The following is a 9,476-nucleotide window of genomic DNA, read 5'->3' as shown; positions in this document are numbered from 1 at the left end:
GGATGTGATGTAATGGTGATTTATGAAGACACTTAACACAGTGGATGGACTGTGTGGGGAAGAAAAAAAAACATTGTTTGACAAATTTTTGACTAATAATAGGTTCTAGTCAACCACAAAACGACCATCATTTAAAATGCATTTGAATTGCAATGTAGCGGAGGGACGAGAGTTTTCTTTTTTTTTTTTAATTATTATTGCAAATTACCACAGCAATTCTATGGCACCAATTATAAACACATCTTTCATAACAAGAGTCATACTCCTGCTGTGTAGGCAGCTATTTGGAGCATCCTCATTATCACCCACGTAAGTGCTCTCTGTCTCTCCATCTCTCATCTGCTTTTCACTTTGCTCACTGCTCATCACTATGGCGTCATGACTGACAATTGCCCTCAAGATGCTGATATTGTTTTTGTTGTCCTCCCCAGTTGATGTCCAAAATGCTTTGATAAATCTTTGACATTTTTTACCAAATTTTCAGATGATTGAGTGTTGGCTCGCCAAATTGATTTTATTGTGTCACAATCTGCACCGTTGCTTGTGTGACAGTTCTTGTTAGCCTTAGTTCCTGTTCTCACGCTCTTATTTTGTAATGTTTCCTGTGTTCCGTCACGTTCTGTTCTTCACGCACCTGTTAGCAATTTATTGATTCTATTTAGTTCAGCCGGTGCATCTTCCTTTTGTCGGTTCATTGTCATTTTTGAGTTGCTATTGCGTTGTTTTGCTGCAATGCATCCAATAAATATATTTTTACCTGAAACTGGGTCGTCATCTTTGCATCCTGGGGTCGAACCGAAAAACTCACAAGCCGGATCGTGACAGATTATGCAAATTGGACCTTATCATTGGCTGGATAGTGTTCGTCATTGTGTTGTTGTATGTATGTTGTGTTACCGCTTGTTGTTTCCTGTCACTCACTGAGATGTATTGCAAAATGGTTGAGAATATATTTTCTAGATTAATTTCATTGTATTTAGTGCGCTGCATGGATTTGCAGTGCACTAAATCATACTAAATACTATCAGAATTTTACCCCATTCATATCATTATTTTTACCCCACTTCTATTCGTTTCCACTGCTATAGTGGACTGACTGTGTATGAGACAGCGTCTAAAAAAAAATAAGCTCACAAGGGACCATCATCAGTCCATAACGTCTCTCTCACGCGACATTGTCCCATGTGTCATTATCTCTGCCTCTGAACTTTAACCTGCTGACCTGTGCTTGGCCCCGCAGCCCCTACGGCACAACTGTGCACACCATGTGTTTGTGCGTTTGCATGTGCTGTGGACTCAATGAAGAGGCAGAGTACAAGCGGGATAATCAGCTTACATTAGAGCAGATAGTGGATTGGCCCAAGCCAGACTACCATACGCACGACAACAGCCTAACAAGTCACACGAGTCTAGTACACAAGTACAGGTATTTACCCAGGCCATCTGCGATATTAGCGGGGGCGTTTTTAATTAAGATCTTCAAGTTAGTCTACTTATATTGGACACAAATGCTTTAATTCAGTTGTACGTATGATACGTATACTAATAATTAGCTGTGCTGTGTTCACATATTAAAATTCACATTTTTTTGTGTAGCTTCAGCATTGTGTCATGGTTTTGTATTTAATAGAACCTTACATCATATTTGGGGCCATTCCTTGCAGTCCCATGAGTCATGGAGCACAAACATTCCTTCTCCTTTTAATAGGTGTTTATTAGGCAGCTGCCACTTGGTTACCAATACTTAAAAGCTAATCTAAGACACAAACAAGAATCTTCAATGTGATGCAAGTGATGTTTTTATGAAGACGGACAACAATAAGGCAACATTCAATTGACCCGAGGGCTTAATGTGCGTACCAGGAAGACTTTTAATGTGCCCGTGGGGATTTTTTTTTGCTCATTCAGAAGAGTCCACGAATCATGAATCCATGAATCAATATACAAAACTGTGGCGAAGCCAGCCATGTTGTTTGGAAGACAGAAAGCAGAACTGGAGGTAGCAGAGAGGAGGATGCTAAGGTTCACATTGGGAGTGACCAGGATGGATAGGATCAGGAAGGAGTACATCAGAAGGGCATTACATGATAGAAGCCATGGAGATAAAGTCAGAGAGGCCAGACTTAGATGGTTCGGACATGTCCAGAGGAAAGATATTGAATATATTGGTGGAAGGATGCAGCGTTTAGAGCTGCTGTTAAGGTGCTCCTATATGAGATACGCTACCGCTCAAAAGTTTGGGATCACTTGCAAATGTCTTTGTTTTCCAAAGAATAACATTTTCATGCATTCACAAACATTTTTTTCCATTTTACAATCAATTAAAATGAATCAGATGAACAATCTACATTTTTACATAGAGGCCTACTATCAACAAATGTCAGTCCTCTGCATCAATCTCCTGGTATGGCTGTTAATCTAAGTTAATCATTTTATAAAGCTAATAGATTATTAAAAACCCATCTCAAAAATCTTTTACCATGCTGTTAACTACACCCCTCAGAGAGCAGCACAATCTGGGTCTAACAAGGACAGAAAAACGGATGCAAGAAGACAATTATCTGAGAGTGTGTAGTTTAAGACGCCTCACAGAAAAAAATTCCAAGTGATCCCAAACTTTTGAGTGATGGTGGCTCAATTTGGTAATAGTAATGGTAATGGTTTTATTTAATTTGAACATGCATCAGATTACAATTGAGTGCATCACATAATCAGTTCACAGTTCCACATGTCCAAAAGGAGTAGGAAGAAGCAAAGCTTATTAAATCCTACCCCTCCATCTGGTACTTTTACAATCAGTAACGGTTACATTTGTTCACTTCCTGCTTTCCTAATATTGTTTAAAATTTTAGTTAAGTTAGTATTTTAGTTTAATTTAGTTTAATTTAATATTTTAATTTAATATAGTTAAAAATTTAATGATAAATTATTAAAATTATAAAATTTAATTATATTTAATTATATTATATATTTATTAATTTGTAATAATTTATTTATTTTTTATTTTTTTATTTATTTTTATTTTTTGTCACGTACCGAAGTACGAGATGATATGACCATACAATGACATAATGTGTACCATAGTAAGTGTCAATATAGTGATATATATAGCACATCATGACTGGTTCAAGACTCTTCATCCTTGTATTTAGCAAACATCAACTGCTTGTATTGTTTCTTGAATTGGCTCATCGTTGTGCATTGTTTAAGGGTCTTACTCAATCCAATTTGGCTCAATTTGTTAGTCAGCTGACAAACTGAGAAACAACAGTACATATATAACACGCAGCATGCATTCTGGAGTCATAAGACTGCAAAATGATCTTGAGATTTATACTGTTGTAAAAATCTAAACTTGTATTAGTAACCACTAGCCAGTGTCATGCAGTATTCCAGCTTCACAGATGCAGCCAATAAAGCGCTCTATAAAACATTGTTATTATGAAGACCTTCACAGTACTTCAAGTTCAGGCAACTTCAGGGCGTCTGCAGCCTACAAAACATTAAAAACTGATTGCAAATTTAAATTGCAAAACATTCCAGTTTTAAAATTGACTGTAAACCGCTACTACTTCACTGTACTGTAATTGATGTTATATGAGCAAAGTGCATGGAGAAATTTGGATAATAAAAGAGTCCTCTTGTTGAAGATGACAGTGTTTTTTATAATGGCACTGTCAACACGGCACACACGTCTGATTTGAGATTGTGTTTGTGTGTGTGTTTTTTTTTTTTTTTTTGATAACAGCATGACTCAGAGAATAATTGGCCACAAAAGTCTGGTGGTGGAGATTATTTCACTCCAGGAACGGAAAGTACAGACAAACACATAAACCTCACCTCTCTTCCTGCTGTCTGAGGTATTTTCTCAGCTCGTCTAAGTTGGTGTTGGCCTTTTGAAGTGCGTCATGCAGCACTTTCTCTCTTCGGCCTCCTTGTACAAACCTTAACGCTGCTTCCTCAAAAACACAGTGTTTCTTTTTCTTGACTTGTTTTCCTTGTCCATCTTTTGCCTCATCCTACCATCCCACAGTTCAGACTCCTCCTTCTGTCTTGTCTTATTTGCTTTTGTTCCTTTCTTCCAGTTTTACTCTCATACATTTAATCATTTTTGCTTCCTATTTAGGCTGCACAAGGCCACGCAGCTAGGAGACCCGAGTTTGATTCCACCCTCTGCCATATTTATGTGGAGTTTGCATGTTCTCCCCGTGCATGCGTGGGTATTGTCCGGGTACTCCGGTTTCCTCCCACATTCCAAAAACATGCTAGGTTAATTGGCGACTCCAAATTGTCCATAGGTATGAATGTGAGTGTGAATGGTTGTTTGTCTATATGTGCCCTGTGATTGGCTGGCCACCAGTCCAGGGTGTACCCCTCTTCTCACCTGAAGACAGCCGGGATAGGCTCCAGCACCCCCGCGACGATAAGCGGCAGAAAATGAATGAATTAATAATAATGCGGCTGCACACATTGTATGAGTGGTTATCGCACAGGCCTTGCAAGTAGGAGACCAGAGTTCAACAGCTTCACACAATAACCTGCACAGAAAGCTTTCTAGATACCCCAGAATGTATTTCCATGGATTTTCAAAATGATCTGTTGTAATTAGGCTGCACGGTGATTGAGTGGTTCGCGCGCAGGCCTCACAGCTAGGAGACCCGAGTTCAATTCCATCCTCCGCCATCTCTGTGTGGAGTTTTTATGTTTTCCCCGTGCATGCGTGGGTTTTCTCCGGGTACTCCGGTTTCCTCCCACATTCCAAGAACATGCTAGGTTAATTGGCGACTCCAAATTGTCCATAGGTATGAATGTGAGTGTGAATGGTTGTTTGTCTATATGTGCCCTGTGATTGGCTGGCCACCAGTCTAGGGTGGACCCTGCCTCTCGCCCCAAGACAGCTGGGATAGGCTCCAGCACCCCCGCTACCCTCGTGAGGATAAGTGGTAGAAAATGAATGAATGAATGAACATGGTATGTCTGACACGATAAAATGAAAAAAAGTTCTCCCATCCCATGTGGAAGTGGTCATTTTTGGCTTTTTAGATTTTGAAGACATGAATGAATGAATGAATCCACCATCCTAATGTAAGACACGAACACATATGTTTTCCTGTCTGGGCATTCAAAATGAAATGAATGCTTCCTGTCTATGAACCTCTTGCTGGGTCTTCTCTCTCCGGCTTCAGTTCACCTAGCCGTTTGTTGAGCTGATGGGACTCGTGACCAATGAGGTAGCTTACGCTGAATAACGACAAACTCTCACTGAGGAGAATCTGAGAAGAAAACACACACACACTATGCTTGAATGGACCAGATGGATCATGGAGTCATGTGACAATTGCTTCAAGGTGTGATTAAGCAAATACCAGTTACATAAATTCTCCATTTCCAGATAAACAAAGAAATATAAGCTGTTGTTTTTCCACATAGCACCTCCACTCCCACCCCCTGTCCGCTTCTAATCGGTCATTGTTAAATCAATTCCTGGCCGAAATGAATGACAGCTTCATAAACTACAAAGACAGACCAAACACACAAGCATCAGTGGAAAGTCCTATTAACCTGACAAATGATTGACAGGCGATGAATTAATGTCTCTCAGTCTGTGATAGCATCCTGTCTCTTCGTGTCAGGTCAAGTGGCAAAGAGCATCTGCCTTGTGTATTTGGAAACAGTGGGGGGCCGTATTGTGCGATGAAAGCAAAGACGGGCCAAAATAAAGCAGGAGACGGATATATCCATTCAACTGAAAAAATACATAAATTGTATTCTTTCATTTTCTACATTTTTCAGGGTCAATGGTCGGCTGTAGCCTATCCCAAGCTGACTCTGCACAAGAGGCGGGATTTTGCATGCATGTAAATCTGAGCGTGAGAGGTTGGGTAATAATGTGCACCCTTCTCACGCTGACAGAAAAAAATAAGAGGTTGTGTACAATCCAAGGAGTAATGTTTTTTTTTAATGTTTTTGAAATTCCATCATTTTGTGTCTTTTATTTTTTATTTACAATTAATTAATTAATTTAATTTTACAATAAAATGTTTACAATTTTATTAATTTTACAATTAATTTATTTACAATTAATAATGTATATGTGTCTAGTAATGCAGTATAATAAATTAAGAACATATAGTGCTGAATAAATGAATTAAACCATGACCAAATGTTGCAATTAATTAATTAATTTAATTTTACAATTTTATTAATTTTACAATTTTATTAATTTTACAATTTTATTAATTTACAATTAATAATGTACATGTGTTTAGTAATGCAGTATAACAAATTAGAAACCATTACCGTTTAATTAATTAAACCATGACCAAATGTTGCCGTTTATGTGACGGCTTCCCAAAATTAACAGCTTTGGTGAGTCCCTAAATCATTTTCTATAGTTGTCTACTAAATCCAAGGAAATACAGCTGGAATAGGTGCAGATTCTGGAAGATCTATAAAAAAGATTCCTGTGCGGGTTATTGTGTGTCGCTGCTCTATAGGGGTCCACAACTCCACATTCTTCTTCATGTTTTGACAAAGACAAAATGGCAACACAATTAATTGTGCCTTCAATATGCCTTTAAACCAGGGGTCTCAAACACGCGGCACGTGGGCCAAATGTGGCCCGCAGGACACTAGTTTGAGGCCCCCGCCTTGATATGAAAGTTTAATGTTAGTGCGGCTTATTACGTTTGATTAATGTTCATGTTAAAGCTTAAATAACTGTTAATAGTTATCCTCCCTATCCGTGTGGAAGTGGTAAGTTTTTGGTTATTTAAGTTTAAAGGAAATAACTTGAAGGCTACCGTTTAGGTCGCTAGCTCTCTAGTTTGCGAGTTAGCATGTGTCTCAAGACCCTGCAGTTGCGCAATATGTTGTAAATAAAAAAAAAGTATAAATGTGACTATAGTCGTGTTTTGTCATGTCTACAGGGCTCTAATAATGCTTTGTTCATTTTAATCTGAAAAAAATAATTTGTCTACCCACCAACTATATGTGGTTTCTTAAGTTTTTATTATTTGTCGTTTTATTATTATTATTATTATATTTATTTATTAATGATTTATTCTTGATTTGTTTATTTATTTTTCATCTTATTTTGTGCATAAAAATAAAAATTAAGATATTTGAGAACAGTGGAATGTTTTATCAGAGCTTTTATTGTAGAAAATCGGAACCAAAGCACTGAAAATGTTTGTATATTTTTCTGTTTTTACCTGGCCCACAGGTAAATTGAGTTTGAGACCCCTGCTTTACTGTACATACTCACATAAAGTACAGATACTCACGTGACGCATCGAAAAGACATTTTGCACAACGGGTTCGAACACAAACAGCACACACATACAAATGAAAGATCACTTTTACACGAAGAAGCATCTGTGTACAGAGGAAGGAAAGTCACACAATCACTCACATGCCACACAAACACACGCATAAACAAACCCTGAGGGCGGAATGTCTGTGCCACCAGCGGGTTGTACGCTCCCGTGACTGACTTTGGCCCTGCAGGGAGGCCCCCTGCCCTCTACACTGACACATTCACTTAGCACTCAAACAACAAATGTAACCCCTCCACACGCATACACACACAGCCATGAACACAAACACCTCTGATACATGGATGGATGGATGGATGGATGGATGGATACCAGGAGCCAATCGATGCTTCAGGTCTGCACCCACTGTTCTTCATCCGTTTGGTCCTCTGGTGGACATGCCACTTCTATGACTTTACTGCCATACTCTGTTGTCTGACTCCATAAACCAATACGAAATGGTACAGTCGCTCATCACGTTCCACATCCCCGATCCTGAATGTGTGTTCCCAGTTCACTAGACAATATGGGCAATATGTAAGTGTTATTGATTAATTTATGCTTTTGTTGCAGGTTTTTTCCTACTTTTGCTATGTGCCACCTTTTCCCCCCCAGGGGAAGGGCAGAGATGCACACAGAGTAACGACGCAGATACCGCTCCTCGCTGTTAACCCGAAAGTTATTTCTACTCAAAGAACTTGGTGAATTCCACTTTAATAAACTAGTTTTGTTGCATCATGTGAGGGAGCTGCCAATCCTCCCTCACTGATCAGGTGTATGCCCCGCCTACACTGTCCGGTTTCTCTGTGTATATAGTTGGCTTTAGTTATGTTATATTACATATATTTTGGTTAGTGTTTTAATTATATTTGTTTGCCATTTAAGTTTAAGTGCCACTTTAGTTAGTTCGTTTTTCATTTAGAAGTCATTTGTGTTGTTCCTAATTTTTCATCAGTTTCTCCTGTTGTTTGAGGTGATTGGTCATGGCCCAAACATGGAGGCGCGCCCATGAGAGTGCAGGCCAGAGGCTGATCACCTCAATTGGACTCTCCCAAGTGCCACCTGGAGGAGGGGGGGATTGACTGGGTGGTAGTTGGGGAATCCAAGTTGTTAGGTGTACATGAGTGTTATATATATGTATATATATCTATCTCTCTCTCTCTCTCTCTCTCTCTCTCTCTCTCTCTCTCTCTCTCTCTCTCTCTCTCTCTCTCTATATATATATATATATATATATATATATATATATATATATATATATATATATATATATATATATATATATATATATATATATATATATATATATACAGGAAGTGACCCATCAGTGGGGGACTCCTGAAGGACTTATATTTAATATGAAGGGTGTTGGGAATGTAAATCGGGTACCTTTTGGACTTGCTTCACCCTCTCATTGGGAACTGTGGTTGGGCCTTCACAGATAAAAGGCGCTGGGTGAAATTGTTTGGGAGAGGCCTGTTGTGTGTGCTGGGGGAAATGCTGCTGCACTGTGTTGTAAAATAAACTCGGAAAGCTCTCAATCCCTGGTCTGGTGTACCTTTCAACTGCTATGGCTATCCCAGGCTAGTAAGAGGCCATTGTTTTTCAACTCAAAATCTTACACATCACTTAAATAATATGAATATACAACTAGTGTCTGAGGTAGTCATTGAATGTACTTATTTGATCAGGTTTTACCTCAGACCAAAGGGTTGCCCTGCTGTGATTGGCTTAAAATGCAAGTATCATCAGTGGTTTGGAACTGGTTTAGGATTGACCAAAGCCCACTGCAACAAAATGCAGCACCACAAGAAAGTTATTCCAGCATGTAAACAGACAACCAGCTGAGTGGGAGAAATTCCACTCTTTAGAAGAGAAACAAGAAAGCTACAGTCAAATGTATCACTTTAAGGTGTTGCGTTGTTTGAAGCTTGAGATGATGACAAATGTCAAACAAATGAACAGCTGGCACTTTTTTAAGGTTTGCTTTTGCTCTATTTTTCATTCAAATGAGAGCAAAACTTGTTAAGAATTATCTCTGTTGGGAAAAAAAACATTGTATTATGAATATCATATGACCCTATGGCCTACCACCCCTATATTGTATACGTTCACAAATATGCTACATTGATTGAAGATATGTTCAAACTAGGGCCGTCA

The sequence above is a fragment of the Doryrhamphus excisus genome, chromosome 8 (genome assembly GCF_030265055.1).
Source record: "Doryrhamphus excisus isolate RoL2022-K1 chromosome 8, RoL_Dexc_1.0, whole genome shotgun sequence".
NCBI classification, from domain to species: Eukaryota; Metazoa; Chordata; class Actinopteri; order Syngnathiformes; family Syngnathidae; genus Doryrhamphus; species Doryrhamphus excisus.
The sequence above is the reverse complement of the archived record's forward strand: the minus strand, read 5'-3'. Positions refer to the sequence as shown.